Consider the following 21,880-nt stretch of genomic DNA (forward strand, 5'->3'; position numbering starts at 1 on the left):
AAGATGGGTTAAAGCTGATTGAGCGTTTCATGTGTATTATGACTGAGTGGAGTGTAATTAAAATGGTGCCTGATATGAGGTGGTGAGAGGTCATTTGGTCTCATGCAGTAGGAATGCTGTCGTCTTTATTCATTTTAGACCAGGGTACAAGTTGGTGGCTGCTGTTCAGTGTCCATCATTGGTCAGGTTGTGTCTCTGCTGCTCTCTGTCGTGTGAAAGGACAGAGTCCTGCCCTCTGTAGATTCTGTCCCCTGAGGAGACATCAGGGTAAATTCTACACGCAGCACATCACACACGTTAATGACCTAAAGTCCCCTCAGCGTTTGCTTTGATTAATGATAGACGTGCCTTGGATAGAGGAGGAAACCGGTGGGATCCGGTAGAGGGTGGTATCAGTAGGTATCAGTAACACTGTCTCTCCCTCGCTAAGAGTGATTAATGTAAATAGCACTTTGCCGTAAGTTTCTCGGTTGTTTCTATGTGGTGTCTGTGGTTCAAATTCAGGACGGGCCACTTCTAACGGAAGATTTTGCCTCTCGGACCCTGCGGCTCGTGGTCAGCAGTACTGACACATTTGCCTGTTACTCTCCCTTCTTCCGGCCATTCGTTCTTCCCGCAGGCTTCCTTTGCTTGTTTCTCTCATTACCTTGGTTCCTATATAGATTTCTTTCTGTGGAAATATGAATTTGAGATTTATGTTATACAACATATTGGCTTTGGTTGCAAAGCAGTTCACAGGATTGAATGACTGTGTTATAGGATTGTATTGCATGTTTGAAATCACTGCCTCCCTTGAAAAATGCCTTTTTGCATACAAAGGGGGAGCCCCAGGCAAACACAGAGGAAGTGCCCCCCCCTCCAAATGTTCCTTTTTGATGGAACATTAAGTTAGAGAAATCTCGGGGGACCCAGATTTAGGCAGGCACGCTGTCCCTGGTTCAGTAACTCATCCAGGACAAGCAATAAAATGACTGAGAAGTTTGTGTGGTCAGCTGTGCGCTCTGGTTTTCAGGTTTTCTTGTCAGGAACCATATCTTCAAGTTCATTCCACGTGGTTGTCAACGCTCCTCATTACTGGAAGATTTTTAGCAAATCAAAAAAGTTTTTAAATCGTAATAAAATAGTCACACAGAAATTGGTCTTGCAGTTTGTAACTGATTACCAGGTTTATTCGATGGAGTTACTGCATCCTATCAGTTAAAAAGGTTGTCAGTCGTACTGAATCAGAACTTTACAATAATAATGTATTATTGAATGTGACTGTATATGTGAGAGCTTGCCCTGTGACAAACTGGCATCCTGTCACCTCCTCTTCACCTCTTTCTCCAGACTTTCACTTTCTTCCTGTTCTGGAGTCATTGTTACATATGGATGGATGTAGGGCTGTTTTCGACTAAGGATTTTCATAGTCGAATCTGATTCGTTCGATTTTGCCGTAGTCGACTGATAGTCGAACCTTTTTTTTTTTTTTTTAGATAGCAGCTAGATTTTTTCCATTTCAAACAAAAGAGTTAAAAAAAACTAAAAGAAAAACATGGTGTGTAAAAAATACCTTTTATTCATTTAAAGCCAAATTCACAATCAGAATCTAGTGATCCCGGAAAATAAAATAAAATAACTGTCGTATTGCACAGCCTTGTATGCAAGGACAACATAAGCCCCTAGTGATTGTGACGTTGTCTACGTATAAGCCCGTATAAAGGATAGACATATTTAATGAGGAAACTAACTGCGCAAAGTCATGCACTTTTTATCTAGACGTCTGAAAAATTGTTTGAATCTCCGGTCTCAAATGAAAAAAAGTTGCACAGAAGGACCATTGTCAGCATCAGCTCAAGTAAATGGTAACCACGCTTTTGAACAAACACTTTTCTCCGCCATGCATTGTTCTTAGCAGCTCTGTGTCTCCGAGGACGGCGCTGTCTGTGATCGGGGCAGAGTAACACACGCTGCGGTGTTTGAGAGCGCTGCCTGCTCCGCCCCACACACTCACAGAGTGAAACTCTCCGACACAAGAAAAAAACATAACTGATAACATCGGGCTGATATGGTAATAATTAAAATGTTAACAATTAAAATGATTTTTAACGATTAAAAAACGTCTGTGAGCCCACCAATTAGCGCACAAAACGAACTCTATTAGAATAGGGTGACCAGACAATCCATGTCAGGGAGGACACTTTGAGCTACTTCGGGTTTTACAAACTACTTTCTAATTGAAAGGCTCCTGTGCTCGGCTAAATAGTTTAGCTCTTCTTGTGCTTTGACTGGTTTGTTTCCTTGACTGAAAGACTCATCCAGCTGTTTCACATTAGCATTAGTGACACATGCATGATTATAGGAGACTGACCAATCAGCACACAGCAAGAGCTGAGTGCTCAAGTGAAATCCAGGTCCGTTTAATTGAAATGGTAATTTACAATTCCTGTCCTAGCTCAGAGTGTCCTCCCTGACATGGATTATCTGGTCACCCTATATTAGAATCAATGATCCTTAATGTTACCTGTAAGCTACAGTTGGTTGAAGGCTCATTATCATTACCCCAGTTCCCAATAGCGTAATTCGTGTTTTCTTTTAAAGCAACATTTCATAGCAAACTACTTAAATAAACAGGTCATTGAAAGATCAGAATTTAAGCCTTACTGTTTTATCCCAGGACTCTTCCAAAACTTCTGGCTGTGGTCCTGCACAAGGCAGCATGGGTCACGTGTTCCACAGCAACAATAATACTGGGCTGCCCGCAGACGTGCCTGTCTGAAAATCGGCGTAGTGCACTCGGATATCGGCCGATGCCGATACATTAAAAAATGCTAAATATCGGCCCGATATATCGGCCGGCCGATATATCGGTCGACCTCTAGCTGCTTCTCATTGGTTACATAACACTTTCCTACTATTCGACTATGAGGTTCATAGTCGAATCAGACGTCTACGAATCGAATCGTCGAATCCTCGACTATTAGAAGTCAGCCCTAGATGGATGGATAGATGGATAATGATATAACATGTAAATTGCCCACTGCAGAAATATGGCAGCAGCTGGCAGCAGATGTACCCAAACTGGCCCTCATTATGTCAGACATCTGCTCTCATACTTACTCTCCAGCACTTTAGCATGTTTCTCTGGGTATTTTCTAGCTGCTGGTCCTAACAATGGTGCTGCATATTACCGCATGTCTGCAGCATGGCTGGGACCTGTGTCCTACATCTGATGTGCTTTTCTCCCCTTTAATGACTTGATTCATGTTCCTTAAGACAGAATATACAAACTGTGATCCAGTAGCATACAATAAGCTTGATTTATAATGTCATTAAACCCATTTAAATAGTTTCCTTTGTGAGTATATTTGACATTTTGTTTAACGTAGGATTAGCATACTGTGTGTAAGAGGAGAGGAAACACATACAGGACAATGTCATTTTCCACTGGGGTTATTTCACCTTCATTTTGAAGGAAGAGCCAGTGATGACCAGGCAGATACTGCAGGGGATGAAGTACACCCTGAACATTCAAAAAAAATTATTATCTAGAAGGGTAGGAAGTTGGCGTGGTTACTTGATGGGTGAGACTGTACCTAACACATCCAGGTCAAGGTGTACAAACCCCTCCCTCTGGAGTTTGCATGTTCTCCCTGTGTTGTGTGGCGTTTGCATGTTCTCCCTGTGTTGTGTGGCGTTTGCATGTTCTCCCTGTGTTGTGTGGAGTTTGCATGTTCTCCCTGTGTTGTGTGGCGTTTGCATGTTCTCCCTGTGTTGTGTGGAGTTTGCATGTTCTCCTTTGTGTTTTGTGGAGTTTGCATGTTGTCCCTTTGTTGTGCGGTGTTTGCATGTTTTCCCTTTGTTGTGTGAAGTTTGCATGTTCTCCCTGTGTTGTGTGGAGTTTGCATGTTCTCCCTGTGTTGTGTTGTGTGGCATTTGCATGTTCTCCCTGTGTTATGTGGCGTTTGCATGTTCTCCCTGTGTTGTGTGGAGTTTGCATGTTCTCCTTTGTATTGTGTGGAGTTTGCATGTTCTCCTTTGTGTTTTGTGGAGTTTGCATGTTCTCCCTGTGTTGTGTGGCATATGCATGTTCTCCTTTGTGTTTTGTGGAGTTTGCATGTTCTCCTTTGTGTTGTGTGGAGTTTGCATGTTCTCCCTGTGTTGTGTGGCATTTGCATGTTCTCCTTTGTGTTTTGTGGAGTTTGCATGTTCTCCCTGTGTTGTGTGGATTTGCATGTTCTCCCTGTGTTATGTGGCGTTTGCATGTTCTCCCTGTGTTGTGTGGAGTTTGCATGTTCTCCTTTGTATTGTGTGGAGTTTGCATGTTCTCCTTTGTGTTTTGTGGAGTTTGCATGTTCTCCCTGTGTTGTGTGGCATTTGCATGTTCTCCTTTGTGTTTTGTGGAGTTTGCATGTTCTCCTTTGTGTTGTGTGGAGTTTGCATGTTCTCCCTGTGTTGTGTGGCATTTGCATGTTCTCCTTTGTGTTGTGTGGAGTTTGCATGTTCTCCTTTGTGTTTTGTGGAATTTGCATGTTCTCCCTGTGTTGTGTGGATTTGCATGTTCTCCTTGTCTTCTGCAGGTTTCCTCTAGGTACTCCGATTTCCTCCTACAGTTAGGTGACATTAGGTAAATTGGTGTGCCCTGTGTGTGTTTGCCCTGTGACAAATTTAGGCAAATTGGTGTGTGTGTGCCCTGCTGTGAACTGGCATTCCATCCATGTGTGTACCCCTGAGCAGCCAGGAGATAGATGGAAAATGGTCAGGGAAATGTATGAAAAATTTAACCATCTAAATTAAATGATGTTGTAGAATAGAAAAAAATATTTCTAACATTTGGGCAGATATTCTTGCTCTGTGTAAGTTATTCCACCTATCTGTGTATCCCATCTGCTTGCTTTTTTAATGTATCACGTTTAATGCCCCCTGTCTACATGATAATATAAGGCAGGCGTGCAAGCTCTCCCAGGGCCTCAATGCGCTGTGTGTGTTTGCTCAGACATTCTACTGTCCATGTGCTCCTGTTTGCCCTCTTCCATCGTGGTTTGTCTTTCCCATGAACCCTTAGGGTTTGTATGCCTTCTTAGGTGTAGACTGGAGGGATTTGTCAGTGTAGATGGACGCTCGCTAAAGTTAGGCCACTATAAATGGACAGATAGGTCATACTGGGATCAGATGGATGTGGCTGTGAGTCGCTTGTCTTAGTACTATTGTTATTCTTTATAGGCACATATCCAAAGTGATTCACAACTACTGTGGTAAAGTTTGCTGTCCTGGGAACTGAGTTATAATGCTCTGTTCTGATCCAAACACTTGCTTGCAACATCGACTGGGTGGAATTGTCTTTTTCTCATGTTCTTATTTCAGTTTATTTTTTTAAATATGATAACGCTCTAATGAAATTGAGTTGCCATAGTCACGGTACACTAACAGAAGGACTGGTTTGTGTCTCCAGTAATAGGGGCTGCTGTTTATACTTTGTGGGGCTATAACCCCACTCAGGGAAGAAGGGCTGCAACTGGGGGCAGTGCCTTGGCTTTAAGTGACTTGGAGCCAGAGTAGAAATCTTGTTTTGCTCAGCTAGTCTAAGCTTCAGTAAATAGACAGGGTTCATGTGAAGAAAAGAAACTGTGATACTGTGTAATATGACATGAGTGCAAAATAACATCTTCCCTGCGACCTTCTGCGGCAATGATGCAGATGTTTCTGTTTCTACTGAAGGTCAAAGGTCATCCTGTCCACTGGCATGGTTGGAGTTACCACAAGGTGGCCTATGTTTAACCTAAATCTGTAAACATGACTAGTAGTCATTAAAATTTGATGAGCGAACATGGATCCTAATTTTAAAGTAACACCAGTGGCTAATCACATCATAGCATGAGTTTGTTCCAGTACTTTGTTTGATAATGAACCAGAAGGAACTATAGATAACATCATATTTGATTTGGATTTTTTGGATACAGTTGAGAGAGTTCATCAAAACCGCACTGTTGTGGCTTACCTAATTTATTTGACATTTATAAAGCTTTTGTGGCTAACATATTTGATTTATTTAACATATGATGATAGAATGCTGTGTTGTTACTAGATTGTACAGGCCTGTAGTGAAATATAGACCCTCTAACGGCCTTCATTTTTTTCTGACTCGCACAACCAGTTTTTTCCTCACCTGCTAAAGAGCTCCTTTTGTTTTCTGATTTACTTTTGGTGCAGCTTTGATACCACCTCTGCCCGATTCTCCATATCCTGATGATCGAAACCACTACCTGGCCTTCACTCCCTGCATTCTGCTTCTGTTCGGAACTCTGCTGAAAATAACGTCACATATATACGCTCTTGGCCTGTTCATTGACCATTTGAGTTTTGCCTTGCTAACACCGAGAAGATTCTCCCGGGCTCTTGTTTTTCTGTCGTTTTTTCTCTTTCCGATTCACACTTTGCAGTGACCTACTGCTCCGCTTCATGGATGCACTGTGAGGACATTGATTTTTGCCTCAGCCTACAGTATTTCCACCTGCACAAACGACAATTCTCTCTAGGGAGGGATGATTAAAGATTCCAAAGAGAATTTGACATGCCTTGATAAACATTGTTGTGTGCTATGCTTTTCCCTCAAAGTGAAGTAGTCTGTGGTTTCTTTTGACCTCGGTCTAAACTCTGGGAAACACTGACTCTTACGCAGACACTCGAGGCTCAGTTGTGCTTCTGACCAGGAGAAGCTGGATAAGAGGGATGGATGATTCTTTCAAGACTTGTTTTGCCAAGCCTGTCTTATTTTTCCTCTTTGCAAATTACAGCGTGAATCACTAGTACAGAAGTACTCTTATTAAATTAGCTTGTAAGACGTTTGGCTAGCTGGCTGGCGCTGTTCTGTTGTCGCTGAGCACTGTTGACCACCTCGCTATGCCTGGGAGCTGTGTGTCTGCCCTATTTGTGGCCCACGTGAATGAGAGCCACGTCATTCCTTGACCCTGATCGGGGCTGTGACTAAGCAGGGGCTCTGGGCAGTAAATGCACCGGATGATTCATCTGCTGGACCATGTGTGATTACAGATGTTAAGAGAACGCAACATGGACTAACTGTATATGGACTAACTATGCAACAAAACCATGAAAAAACACGGGATGCTCTTCAACATAGCAGAAGCATTTCACACCTCAGGCCAAGATATAGAGTGCCAGGCAAGAGCAGACCAGTACTTACTATGTACTTTTATAATGTTTCTGCAAGTATTCCAAACTGCATTTTGCAAGTCTATACTTTGATGTCAAATTACAAACTTCACATAAATTACAAAGTACACTAAGATTAAGATGAGTTTTATGCCAAAACAGATATATAAGAAAAAATTTATTTGACCATGCCCCAGTCAGTGAGAGTGTCTTCCACTGACTCCAGAGGGTTAAGCAATACTGAAGACGGCTCTGTGATCTTAAGGATTATGCAAGTCTGCTGCATTTAGTCAAGTTAATCCGGGGAACTGGAAGAAGTTAAATAGTACATTGTCTGACTAGCATAGAATTTTGACAGTTTTTGATAGCATTGAGATGAGTCGTGTCCCTGAATGCTCTGAGACAGGTGAGCGTTGTGTGGAAGTCGGGGGAGCCTCACAGCTGGCCAACCCCCCCTCTCTGGACGCTCCCTGCCGCTGCATGTGACTGGGAGACAGAGGCTCAGGATACTATGCTGTCCTGCGGTCTGCCTTCCCTGTCCCCCCTACCCTCCCTGAGTTCCCTCAGTGCCTGTTGCAGGCCGTAAGGGTGAAGGGAAGCGCAAACAAAGACAGCAGAATCACGCTCTTTACGATTTTAACGATGATGAGTAATGAGTGATTTTAATAGACAGTATGCTTAAGAATTGTCAGTGATTAAAGTGGATGACAAACAACACATAGAATGATTTAGGACGATCATGGATAACATCCATCCATTTTCTAGGTGGGGTCATACTGACGAAAAGCCAACCCTAAGACGCGTAGCCTAATTTAGAAAATTTTCCTGGTGGGTTTTATTTTGGAAGAAATTGAATTATATGTGAAATTACAACAACTATAAGGGAATTATTTTTTTATTTTAAACAATCCTGATACGTCCATGTTTAAATATATCACATCCACCAGTCTTGTAACCGTGTATCCTGGCCAGGGTCCTGGGGAGCGGGGGGGGGGTGCTTAGGAGGCACACGGGTCTGTATCTCAGGGCACATAAATACACCACCACACAACGTGGACCATTTAACCGCATGTTTCTGGACTGCAGGAGAAAAGAAGAGTAGCAGAGGAAAGAGGCACGGTGCATGGAGACGACACAAACTGCAGACGGAAGGAGCGAAGGCAGCAGTCAGAATCGCAGCCCTGGAGGTCTGAGGTAACAGCTCTACCCCTTCAGCACCCCCACCCCCCCATTCCTTCATTTGGATTCAAATTACAGCATGATAAACCTACCATATTTAAAACGGAAACAGAGGCCTTCAATATCTTATGAGTGCTGTTCCACTTCGGTTGTTAAGAGGAAAACCCAAAAAAACAATAAAGAATGGAACAGGAGGCAAATGAATTCCAAGGGCTATATCTCCTGCTCTTTGATGTTCACTCTCCCTACTGTTGTCTTTGGTATGGCGAAGTTGCTGGCTGGAATCCTTTCCAAGGCTTACTGTGATATAATGTTGATTGTAAATGCCAAAGAGAATTGACTCTCCTTGTATTGTAAGTTGGAAGTAGCCCGAGTAATGATTCATATGAGAGTTGCCAAACACTGCAGCACAAGGTTCTGTCGCCGGGCAGGACATGGCGGAGGTTTCCAGGGCGACCGTGCTTCATACGCTGAGCTGTCAGTGTCGAAGGGGGTCTCCGGGACCCGCTGGCAATGACTGTCAGGGTGAAAAAAAGCATGTCGTCATCATACATGTAATTAGCTATATCCTCCTATATCCTCGTCTTTGTATACGAGGATATAGGATATCAATCACGGTTAATCCATTTTAAGACACAGTGAATCAGTCCATGATCTCAGAGTGGCAGGATGATTCAATGAGGAACAATGTGTCACAACACATCATGTAAAACTTTCTAAGATTCTCTGACAAACATACACACCGGAAAGAGTCTGGAAAGTTCATCTTCAACAGTATAATTTCCACTTAATGTTGGGTGTTTCTTTTTTCACCAAAGTATCATTTAAATCTTTTAATACAGCAGTTTTATCACCACTGCTTTGATCTATTACCATATGTGGCACTTTCTGTAAAGGTTGTTTGGCGAACGTGACAGATGGACTATGAGTGTGATGAAGAAGCATCAACAAAACTCTGCTTTCAAGTCAGGAGATTTACAGCAGCAGGGGCACCACGGGAAGGTTCCGAGTTAAACGCCTCCAGAAGACGACAGGCTGTCCGGTAGCTGAGCTGCCTGCCCTGTGCTGGGTCCCTGTGGCCTTTTATTGTGCTGTCATTGGTTCATATGTCGGACTCCTCACTGGGTACAGAGTGATTTGAATTGTGCTCTTGAATACAGAGCACTGTGGGTCATTTTTCCCAGAGAGACTGACTGTTGGGAAACCCTTTCATTATTCAGATCAAAATTTGTAGTGGCGACTAAAAATATAATGAGGAGTTTTCAGTGTGAGTATTTACACGGAATTCCAGCCTAATCTGCGGGTGAGTGACCGTTCACACTGTAGTTCCTGGCATCTTCCACAGCAGTCTTTTCCATTTGCATATGATTTTACTAACTTTTATGTCCGTTTTTGTTTGAGCTCTGCCTATAAAAATGGTAATAATTCATGTAAGGAATTTGTGGCATCAGCTTCTCCAATGTGTGTTGCAGATGTGCAAGATCTGTAACCTATAATGAAAATCAAAACCTAGGGTACAGAGAATGTGTGTGTGTGTCTATGTGTGAGTGTGTGTGTGTCTGTGTGTGAGTGTGTGAAACAGGGGGACAGGTTCGATCGCATGCCACGAAGGCTGACACTTTTTCAGCTATGTGGTGTATGTTTTCTAAGCAAGATGCAGATTTTTGTAAACCCAGGTGATCCAACTGTATAATTCTGGATGGCTGAACTTTCCAAGAATTTTTACTTGTGCTTGGAGCCTGAACTGGGAATGACAAGATAGTAACTCACCATGAGAATTACTTCTTGGGAAATTACTACTTTTTGGAGATCCTCGAACTCTGCTTCCTATAAACCCAATGGAGACATTCACACTTGCAGGATTATTGAACAGCATCCATCAATATACGCACACACCCTTCATAATTATCAAATGCTTTTCCCAAATTTTGTGCTTCTGCTTCCCTGTCAAATTCACTTCATATTACTGAGTCGCTGAGGGCTGCGGTGTTTAGGTTTTGACCTGCATATGGCTGTTTGCCGATCAGAACATGCTGCTGGACCTTAGTGCCTACTGGCCTGGTGAGCTGAACATTCCGCTTATTCTCAGTTGTATGAGCAAAAGAAAACAATCATATGAAACAATTGGGTGAAAGAAAGAGTCAGATTTTAAAAGTCAAAACAGGTACACTCTGATTGGTTTCATTGCTGTGCTTTACTTCAGGTTTGCATAACCTTTCCATTCTGAACATTTCTGGCTGAAAAAAAAAAACTTAAAGTAGCTGATTGGTTCGTAATGTGAATCAACATTCAGTAATACCCAGATTTGATTGCTTTCTGATCACTCTTTCATTCTCCTTAAGTACGGTGAATGAAAGAGAAAAGCTTACTGTCTTTTTGAGTAAATGTTGAGTATTTCACATTGACTCAGATGCCACCACCAATGTACGCGGCATTCCGGGCTCACCAGAGATGAATCTCATAGTGTAATATGCCAGGACAGGTAGGAGCAGTAGTTATATAGACCACTCACAAGTAGCATGTTAATCCAGGAAATATGAGCACTAATTTGTGTTTGTAATTGGCTGAGGCGGAGTTTGTCTGCTCCCTGTATGTTTAAATGCTCCACCCCTGGGTGTCTAGGCTTCCACCCAACCGTGTACAGGAGTGCAGTTCATATGAGTTAGTGCCGCGTAATTACCCAGTACCCAGCAGCCTGTGTTTGTTCAATGTTATTCATTTCTGACATTCTAAGACCCTGTAGATTGGCCCGAATTACTGACAAAGTCATTTTCACTCATCTCACCAAATTAATACCACAGTATTTTTTCTTGCTAATTCCAATGGCTCGTAAGTCTTCCACAGTCAAGCACAAAGACACTTGCTGGCATTTGGTTATATACCGTTATCTGTAATATAAGCCAAGACTCCCCCTTGCTCTTTCTGCGCTGATCTTACCCACCCTTGGTCTTGCCGTCAGTTTTGATTCGCCTGTTGCTGCTATGCTGTCTGTCAGTGGTCAGCTCTGCCCCCCCATCACCTCTCTCCGCTTCGCAAAAAAAAAAGCAGCCCCCAAATGACATGTTTGTCAGCACTTCCGATTACAGTGCTGCTTCGTGCCGAGGTTTAGACGGTACATAAAAACTCTGGTCCCCATCAACAAGGCGTTGAACTATATCTATTTCTGCAACGGCACATTCAACATTCCTCTGTAAGCTCAATGGTGATGATGATGGCAGAGAATCTTTTTAATCTTCCTCTCTGAGAAATATCTGGCCATTCCTTAATGCCATACACACTGGCACCAATGTAATCCAAGTATTTTCTTAACAAACACCTTGGGGTATGAACCTTGGCTTACATTTCTCACTAAATTTAAGCCACTAGGTCCTTAGATTAACCCCACCCTCATAAGTAACTCTGGCATCCACCCCAGTGTGACTCTCCGGCACGTTACAGCCATAGGTATTGGCAACGGGAAACAGGACGCAACAAGCGTCAATGGACACATTTATAAAGCTCACAGTGTCACATCTCACTAGTCCCCATTGACCCCGAACCGTGCTGTAATTACAGAACGTGAAATTCACTTTAACTGGGCCTTACATATCTAGGGCTTTGTTTTCTTTGCATAGATACTGCCTAACTGTAAGCCAAGAGCATACAGGAGTACATAAGATAATGCAGAGGCGAAATGAAGGGCCGGCAGCCTATGTTTGTTTAATATGATTCACTTCTGTCTTGTAAAACTCTCTCCATTGGCCATAATAACTCACTGACTCATTTTCATTCATGAAGCCGGTTGATTCTAGAGTAGTTTTTTACTCCTGGGAGCTGGATTTCTAGTGAAAATCTATGATAGTTTAGTTTGGCAATAGGGAAGTGAAATAATTCCATGGAAATTCTATGGAAAAAAGTATGAGGAGAGACAGACCCCAGGCACACTTGTTAAGGACCACTCCCTTTTTTCACTGGAATAATGTCGGAATGCTTATCTAAAATGGCCCCCATGTGAAGAGATGAAGAATAGGGATTTTTAAATGGAGCTGCGCACCTGCCACAGCGAACGGCCTTGACCGTTTGTCACGGTGAATCATGGGGCACGTTCTTCCCGCACAATTAGACAGTCATTCTCCCGAACTCTAAAGGAAACAAATATACGGCTGCAGGTTAAAGGTGTGTGACGCATGAATTAAAATGCGCTCATTTCCAGAAATGAGCTGTGCGTTGACCCGCCTTTGGAACAGAATGGTTCTTAAATGTTTCATGTAAAGAATTTCCACTATTTCTTTGCGAGCAGAAAGCTGATGGCTTGGTGCCTCACTTTCCATTAAAAGCCTTAGAGCCACTACTGTTGAAATCTTTAAAATGAACTCAAACGTTAAAGGTGAGTGTGAGAGATGCAAAACTCCCACTTCTGCCCCTGCAGGTGTGCATCTGAACAAACCTACACAGAGTGATTTAGTACAGGACCAGTACAGATACATGTACTCCAGATACAATACACTTCAAGTTGTTTATGTAACACTCTTGCAAATATGTCTAGAAAACATTATAGATCTATCGATAGATTTTCTTATATCATAATACTAAGAAAATACAATTTATGAGTATTGAGAGTATTGTTTAGTGCCCTTTTAGTTTATACTTTTACATTTGGCTTTGATTTTGTTTGTTCTTAGCATTTTTTCTAGAGTGTTCTGGTTTGAACCTGAAGTACATCGGCAATGCCTAAGATAGGCTTTATAGCCTCAGGTACTGTGCATAGTTTCCTAACTATAATGGCGATTACTGCTCCAGCCAGACACGTAGCATCTAAGAGGTAGAACATTTTACGATGGTACCCTCCTTCCAGTCATGCTAAACTGCCAGCACTTTAGAACAACTGGCATCAAAACAACAGAATTCCACATTAAAGGCAACATGTAAGAACCAAGACCTTTATGATACAATGAGAAATAATATGTGGCAACCACAACAAAAACAGAATTACAGAAGACTGCACTCCTGCTGTACCCTGTGTGTCTTTCACTGAAATATTATAGGTAATTTTTAGGTAGTCAACAGATGCAGAAATAATTGCTCTGGTGCAGTATCTGCAGCTATGGGTTGCGTTGTGCAGGCACTTACTGTATATTTTGCTGGAGTAGGTTGAGATGGAATGGCGTTTAGCTGTGAGGCCTCGTTATCGTCTGGGGTCAGGGTCACTGATTCAGCAGTCCTCCATGTTGCCCCAGTGCTGGGAAGCGTGGGTTCGTACTCCCCCATGTCGCGGAACGTGTGAAAGTCCGGCTAAAGCAGACATTCCCGCTAACAGCTGTTTCAATCGGCCCTCCTGCTCCGCGTGCTGCCTGAAAGTCAGCGGCTTTTCCAGCAGCGAATCAGTCTCATTCACAGATGGCATCGTTAACACCCAGCCCTGTTAATGTCACACTCCGGAGCGAGTGATCAGGGCCTGTAATGCGAGATAAATAGAGGAGTGAGCCTTGGTGTTGTTACACGGGCAGTAAATATTGCTGCTTTTTTTGTGGACACTTATGTCGTTCACAAATTATCATAATGATTACTACTACTATTGGCATAATAATTATTCATAGTATCATTGTATGTATTTCGTAAGCAGTTCATATCGATGTGATTTCTGACAGCACAGTAACATTTGACTCTTTGTGTGCAGTGATGTGTGTATGTGTGTGGGGAAATGTGACTATATTCATTTATCACTGACGACACCTTGCGAATGTATTCATTATCACTAGATTTTATAAGGCAGAGGTACCCAGTGCTGACATCCTTGACTACAGGACAAACTGTAACTCTAAACAATAGAAAGTTGTTTTATGGTGATTTGTACCACAAAACACAACAAAAAGTGATATATTGTATGAGAGCGACAGGCAGGGGGTGTGTTTGTGGTGCGGCTCATTGCAATGGACATTCCGGCACTGAGCAGTTGATGTTTCTGTAATGTTCCAGTTTGTGTCTTATGATCTGGTACAGAAAAGGAGCGTGTTTGATGAGCTGTCTCTGCAACGGATTCAAAATTTATTTGAATGTGATTTTTTCAGGGTTTTTAAAATTGTTGTTTTGGGGGCTGGAAACAGCCCTTTCTGTATCTTCCAATCCTGGACTTGCCTAAAGTTGTGGTATCAAGCTAAGACTTGTGAAGGGAAATCCCTTGAAGCAGATTCCATTTCTCCAGCACAGAATTACATCATTTTAAATTCTCTCTTCCTCACAGTAATAGAAATATAGTGACAAATTCAAAGTGGTCTGCTTGTAATGTAGTAAGCCTAGTAGCTAAATGTCTCTTTTGTCTTCTCGTACTTCTGTAGTCGTACAGACGACAGCCGTAATTCCTGCAGCAGTCTAAAAATGATCCACCACGGTGCCTTGCATTTGCTGACACACTAAGAACTTAACGTTAAGTAGAGAGAATAGCTGGTCAATGTACAAGAAGGACGACAAAGGAAAAGGATGAGTGAACTACGTCATATCATTATTATATCTTAATTGCTTTGTAATTTTTATGTTTGTTTGCAAGAAGTAGTCCATAGCTAAATATATCAGATAGTTAAATTGTTAGGCCTTTAAACATATATTTTTGTCTGCAAGAGTCCTACTGCTGAATTAATATTTAATCAGATATCACATGCCATAGACAGTTGAGGTGCCTCCCACCAGTTTTGGCCAGAAGGAGAGAAGAAGCAAAGAATATAGACCAACAGATGGGCATCCAGGCTCCAGTGCAAGCTGACTGTTTGTGCAGGCAGGGATAGTCAGCTCCAATTGGTGGATACCTAGGCTTGGAGATGAGGGCGCTGCTGACAGTGTTTATAGCCCATAATGCTCCATTGCTCCTAATTAGCAAAAGGTGTCGAAAACTGCACTTATGTGAAAACCCTGGGGCCTCCTGACAACAGGCAACGGCCTGCAGTCAGGAATGACAGAGCATCGTGTAATTCATTCTGCTATGGCTGCTTATAGTTTTATCTGAAAACAAAAACAACAAAAGGAACAGTTAAGCTACTTGTTAAAATATTACAGTGAAGCTTAGTTGATATAGTGCAGTAGAATATACCGGATCTGAGAAACATGATGTAGGGATTTGCTGAAAGCCATATTTACCTCTATCCCTCTTGGAAGCGCTACACCACATCAACGGGGCCCAAACTCAAGACAATGACCCGCCTTTGGCCATCTTTTGTTTGAAATGCTGTTAATTAGCTATACTTTAGCTTTCAGCAGCCTTTTATTACTGCTCTTGTGTGTGCTGAGGGTTTCTTTTAATCTGTTTGTAGAGCACTTTGCAGCGATCCCTTTTGCAAAGGGGGGCACGGCAAATAAAAGCAGATTGACTGACGGATTGATGGCTCCTCCGCAGGACATGAACGCGATTCATTTTGCAGGTAATGTTTATGTGGCCCTTTAAAAAAAAAATGTTTTAAAACCTACAGCTTCCACAGGTAAGATTTCAGTCTATTTTCATCCTGAACATGTTTTGGCATTCCAACATCACTTTCACTCAGGGGCTATAAACACACACCGTGACAGATACTTTCGGAACTGGTCCAAAATTATGAGAAATGAAACAAATACTACAATATATAAGTAATAAATGAAAATGTGAATTTTTTTTCTTAATCAGTTGTTCCATGAAGAATAGATGTATGAGAGATGAGGCTGATTCCAGATGTGCTCCGAAGTACAGATTTTATACAGCCCATGGACTCAGGGACACAGAAGTATACAGCACGTTCTAGAACACACAGGATCTCGGAAAATATATTAAAGTGGGCTGCGGGAAACCACTGTCAATACTGCTCTGTTGGATTTGGCCTTGTTAAATAGATGACATTAAACGCCTTTATTGTTGGCAAACTGCTGCTTTGAATGACAGTCCCTTATATAAAGCATTCTGGCTGCCTGAGAGATGAGAGAAGGGATTGATTCCAAGAGTCAAGTCTCTGCAAGTGGAAGGTCAACCACAGGACATGGTAGTACTGTATATGTTATTGCAAACGTTTGACTTGCATTGAGGTTCCATTCACGTGTATAAAGAATAAAGTGTGTAATACTATATGTATATGTTAAAACTGTGAAAAGCCTGCTCAGAGAATACTGAGCCAGTTTGTTTGCTAAATGCTTTATTATTGTGTGTTTTAGTGGGTAGAAGCTGGGCTGACCGGCCTGTTTTGGATAATTGTATGTTTTTGTGGTATGTGGTCCTCTTCTCTGTCTCTATAGCCACCGTTTCAGTATCCACATTTAGTCCTGTGTCCCTGTCAACCAATCCTGTCTCTCTGCCCATGTCCACCCCTTTGTCACTATAGAGATACATGGTGCCTGCTGACCATGCAGGATTTCATTAGGACAGGGGCAACCGTTAACCCAGGTGGTAGTCTATGATTACCTAGTTCCCATATTGACAACCAAGTCAAAACCATATGGAGCTGCATAAATTATGTAGTATGTTATCGTTTTTCTACAGTTTTACGACAGTGGGATGTCATAGGAAATAATCACGTTTTGGTATATTGTTCTGCATATTTTAGGCTCAAAATTATACCAAATTTCCAAAATATCAGTAGAAAAAGTAACATGAGCAGAAATTTCCACATGTATTAAATCTCCTACATTTCAAGCACTGCTTGGAAACCTTTTATCGTTCATGAGACATTGGCAGCCGTGTTTAAAACATTCGACACTGAGCAGATGTTATGTATAATACCACTTCAGTCAATAATGGAAAGTGCTGTAACTTTGAAGAAACATTACAAACCGTTACAGCGAGTTAGATAATCAAGCTGTTGCTTCATGCCTGGTCTTGGAATATGTATGTGAGTTCCAGACTTGACTCGAGGTGCTGAGAACAGAACCCAGAGGGAGCGAGGCTATGGTCTGGAAAAATATGCCGGCCCAAACAACGAAAACATCGCTCAGAGGAAAAACACGATCCTCCGGAAAAAAAAATCACTTCGGTTATGTGTCAGGTATTTATCTGCTGTTAGGAAGCAGGGAAGCCACGGTGTGATATCGTGTTCAGTAGCCAGACCCTCCTTGGAGACACAGCTGATGTGAGGCGTGAGAGGAGTTTTAAGAAAACCAGCACAATATAGACAGAGCACTGTTTTCACAGCACATTGCATCTCTGCATAATACACTTGTTAGTGTCTTTACAGCCTTTTAGTGTACAATTTTCCTCTCATCATCATAGTTTAACAATTTGAAGTTGACTGAAAAACAGGACAATGCAATTGCTTCGTGTCCTTAGGAGGATTAATTTGGCTCTGTGCTAGTGTAGGTCTCCAGCGAGAGTCTGGTAGGCCCATCGGAGTCAGGTGATGCCTGGACACTGTCAGCCTGTGGATGTCTGCGGATGGCCGGCGCTGAGGCTGCAGAGCTGCTCCCTCACAGCAGCTGTGTTTCTGAGCACATGCAGGCTTGGGGCTGCACTCGCAGCCTGCGTGTTTCGTCTCGCTCGCCTGTCGCTCGGGGTGATGCGGAAGTGGCAGGTGTGGCTGGAAACCAAGAACCGCAGGAGAACTGTCCTCCACCGTTGCAGGGTCCTGAGCAGCAGGATGATTTACAGTTAGGGTGCCCCACTGTGTTACTGAGCTGCGCTTACAGTCAATCTGTAAGTAGGTCTTCCAGTAAGGTTTCAGGTGATGTGTGCTGGTCTTGGAAAGGTGACTTTGGGAGGGTGTTTGGGAGCAGTTAATGTGAAGATTGTATATGTTGGAGCTGGAAAACTGTACATGCAACATATGACAAGATTGACAGCTTCTTTGTGCATTCTTTTACAGTATAAGAATAGATGCGAGAGATCTGAAGATGTAGGTTCGTTATTTTCATACCAGCCTTTCATGATTTGGCCCTGACTGAGTATTTCTATAAATGGCCATCATCCGAGCAATTTACAGTCTTGGGTTACACATTTTCTGTCGTTTTGCACTTTTTTTACTATCCTAAGTCTTAGATTTCTTTGTTTGTTTGTTTCGTGCGATACTCACATTTAGGAGTTGGTTAACATGCTATTTTGACCTAAATGATTGCTTTTGTGGATAATTTACTTCACTAAATTTAGGAGGACTGAATTATATGATTATCACCTAAAAGCTAGATGGAATCCAAAGGACTTAACCATGCTATTTGGAAGTGTTAATTCTTCAGACAAAGCAATTATTGATATAAAACAGTACAACAGATATGGAGTGCGCATCTTAAAAACTGCGGTATGCAGTATGTCGTTGATGTGATTTTATTACAGATTCCTTAACGTTAAACTATTTCTAACTTCTGCGCTATCTACAGGACCCTTCTCATCTTCATTGTTTATTCCTGAATGGACTGATGATTAAGAAAATGCTGAGAAATATGCAGTGACTAACTTTGCCTCCCTGTCCTGGTTTTCGGGAGAGACCCCTAGCCATGTCTGAAGGAAATAGCTGTGGGCTCCAAAGCGATACATCTGTGTGCCCAAGCGTGTGCACATCCCAGACTCTGGTGGCCCCACATCTCGGTCGTTAGCCTGCTATTTTGATTCCGGGCACATTGCGTTTCAAACGAGACTGTGAGTCATCAGAAAACTTCCCTGTGGCAGGAGAGCACCACATAATGTTAGATGGTGATGATTCCCATGCATCTGGGAGGCTGGCGTGGGTGGGGGTGCCGCCACAGGCACGGCTACATATGCTAAAGTGCCATTTCATCGCCTGCAGACACATTATCGTGGTGTTTCGGAGGGGAAACCTGATGGACAGACCTGATGTTTCATAGGTAGTTTGTAGACCGCTTGGAGTCTCCATGTTATCCCATTGATGTTATCCAAAAGTGTACTTTTTAATTAATCAGTATAAATAATCATTATATTTTTGGAAAATAATTACTAGGATAATTTAAAAATGGTTATAGATTCCGTGTTACCGATCCCTTGTAATTAGAGTCCTTGTAATACTAGTTGCAAACACAAATAAGGCCAACATTGCTTAAAAATGACGTTGGTCTGGCAGTTAGTGATAAATAGGGCTTTTGGTAAAGAGGCTGCTGATGAACAGAATGTCCTTGCAGAGCTTTGTCAGAAATATTTGAACTGTTATTGCTTTTCTTTTGGACTTCCAAGAACCTTAGGAAATGTTCTTTTTTTATCACGCGCTTATATGATTATTATAGGCATGTTCAGCTTATTAATGTTTGTTTGTATTTGTTGTTGAATGTAGTTTTGCATTTTGTTTTGTTGATGTGTATTCGGGTGGCTGTTCGGCTGGGTAAGGTGGAAGCTCCCATGAGAGGTTTTGGTTTTGAGGTTTTGAGTGTTGCATGTCATGTCAATACTCACTTTCAAAAGGATTCAATAATGATTATGATTATGATGGGAAGTTACCTCCTGTACCTGTATGACTGTGGACTGTGTCCATAATGATTATGATGGGAAGTTACCTCCTGTACCTGTATGACTGTGCACTGTGTCCATAATGATTATGATGGGAAGTTACCTCCTGTACCTGTATGACTGTGGACTGTGTCCATAATGATTATGATGGGAAGTTACCTCCTGTACCTGTATGACTGTGGACTGTTGTTAATGCTCTTACCGATGTGGTGGTTTTGGTCAGAGCAAATAGCCATTTGAAGTGTAGCTTTGAAGGGTTAATAGGGGAGTCAAAGTAATAGTAGCGAGAGGAGAGAAAGTGGGAGGGAGGCAGTAATGGAGGGAGGGGAAAAAGAGGAGGAGAATGTGAGTGCGGAGCAGCCCTCGGTGATTCCCGCCTCCTCCCTCTCAAGGGTGCGTTTGTAAACCTTAGCAGGACTCTGCTCACCTCGGTCATCCCCCTCTCTTCAGGGGAGGGTAGAGAGAGAGGGAGAATTAGTATAGGATGAGGAGAGAGAGACACACAGAGAGGGAGAGAGAGGAAGGCAGCCCAAGAGAGGAGAGCGAGACAGCCAGGAAGCAGGGGACGCCGTGCAGTGTGTGAGGTGAGGGATTCTGCTTTTGCTGTGTGTGTCAGCGTGTCTTTCGCAGTTACACACTCACTCCCTTTTTTGCATGGCTGCTGTACGATCCAGTGACTCTCTTACAGCAAATCCAAGTCCCTCTTTTTGTTTGTACCTACACCACATCTTGCTCTAAGTCTGACCATGTCAAGTGCATCTGTAATTGTGAATTCTCCTGTGGCTCTGAATGTCATGCACTAGAGTCACGCTGAGCTACAGTACATGATGGAATGTGCACATGTCTCTTCTCAAATGCGAGCATTTGCATCTGTGTTTGTTTTTCTCATTGCGTACACGTACGTGATTTTGTTGTTGGATGGGCTGGTACAACGTGCATGGTCTAGTTGCGTCACGCTTTATGGTCACGTAAATTATTCAGGATATATATTGTGCCATCGCTCTTTTCGCTGACACATTGTAACTAGCGTTGGTTTGTGGTATTTTACTGTGCCAGGTCACTGAGTTTTGCTAATCTAGAGATGGAGTGTTTGGTAGCACTTTAGTTTAAGGTCTGCTCCTTACCTATTAACACACTGTTACTAATTGTTTGTAAATCGTTTGCAACTAAGAAAAAATGCATTAGTAAGCCAACTTAGAAATGAGTTATAGCTGAGCTTTAAATGTCTCCTCCTTAGATATCAATAAACATTTACTAATAGTTTGGTAATATACTGTACAGTAGTTATTAATAAAAATATTCATTTACAATTTAGAAATGTATTGATACAAGAAAGCGATGGTTGTCTAAATTTGTTTGTGAATGAATCTTTCTGTCTATTAATTTATTATTAAATGATTAACAGTTTATTAAGAATAAAGAAGCAGACCTTAAACTAAAGTGTTAACGTACCTTTTAGCGCCGGTCTTTATCTCAGACATTGGATTTATTTTGGTGCTGTAACTAAAAAGCCAAGAGACTCTGCTGTAAATGACTGGCCCAGCTTGGGAAGGCGCAGTGAAAGCAGACTGACGAGTCGCAGCCAGAGGTCAGCTGAGGTGCTGGAATGTCAGGTATTACCACACCTGTGGCGCTGCTTCCTGGGTGTGAGGGGAGGGAGTGTTGGGGGTGAGGAGCAGCGGCAGCACTGTGACCCCACCCTTCCTGTCCTGGGACACAGCAGGAGAGGATCCTCAGGGCAGGGTCAGTCTTCTGTGCGCTTTCAGGAATTTGGACAAGGATGCAAAAGCTCTGCGTGTGAGATCTTTGGCATCCATGCATGTCCGTGCGTGTGTGTGTGCGTGTGTGTGTGTGTGTTTTTCCTTAGCAGCCTGGTCTTGTGTATGTGTGAAACCACTTGCAGCATATCTTTGCAGCTGTGTGTGCATGTGTGTGTGTGTTTGTGTGTTTGCCTCTCAGTGCCTGTAGTCTATCCCAGATTCTGTGTGTCTCAGGGTCAATGTGCCACAGCGAGTGTTGATGTTTGGCTCTCCTGCATCATCTGAACATCGTCACATTTAATTCAGCACCTTCTGTTCTAGGCCACAGGCCCCTTTTACCGCAAGGCAAACCCCCCAGCATGACAAACACCGCCCTGTGACATGATGAACACCGCCCCATAGCATGACAAAGACCGCCCTG

The 21,880-nt window shown here is 42.6% G+C and overlaps 1 protein-coding gene across 6 annotated transcripts in view; it reads left to right on the forward strand.

The window, feature by feature from the left end:
• The window catches only part of znf469 (zinc finger protein 469), a 134,604-nt gene that overhangs the window by 59,090 nt on the left and 53,634 nt on the right, over nt 1–21,880 (forward strand). For 3 of the 6 annotated variants that reach the window (XM_072698343.1, XM_023817393.2, XM_072698344.1), the window contains one exon: nt 8,236–8,343. The gene's annotated coding sequence lies outside the window, so the exon portion shown is untranslated. Of the gene's footprint in view, nt 1–8,235; nt 8,344–15,608; nt 15,717–19,922; nt 20,284–21,880 lie in introns of those variants that run through there. The other 3 variants (XM_023817392.2, XM_023817394.2, XM_072698345.1) reach the window with 2 other exon arrangements.

Source organism: Paramormyrops kingsleyae, chromosome 13 (assembly GCF_048594095.1).
Source record: "Paramormyrops kingsleyae isolate MSU_618 chromosome 13, PKINGS_0.4, whole genome shotgun sequence".
Classification (NCBI taxonomy): domain Eukaryota; kingdom Metazoa; phylum Chordata; class Actinopteri; order Osteoglossiformes; family Mormyridae; genus Paramormyrops; species Paramormyrops kingsleyae.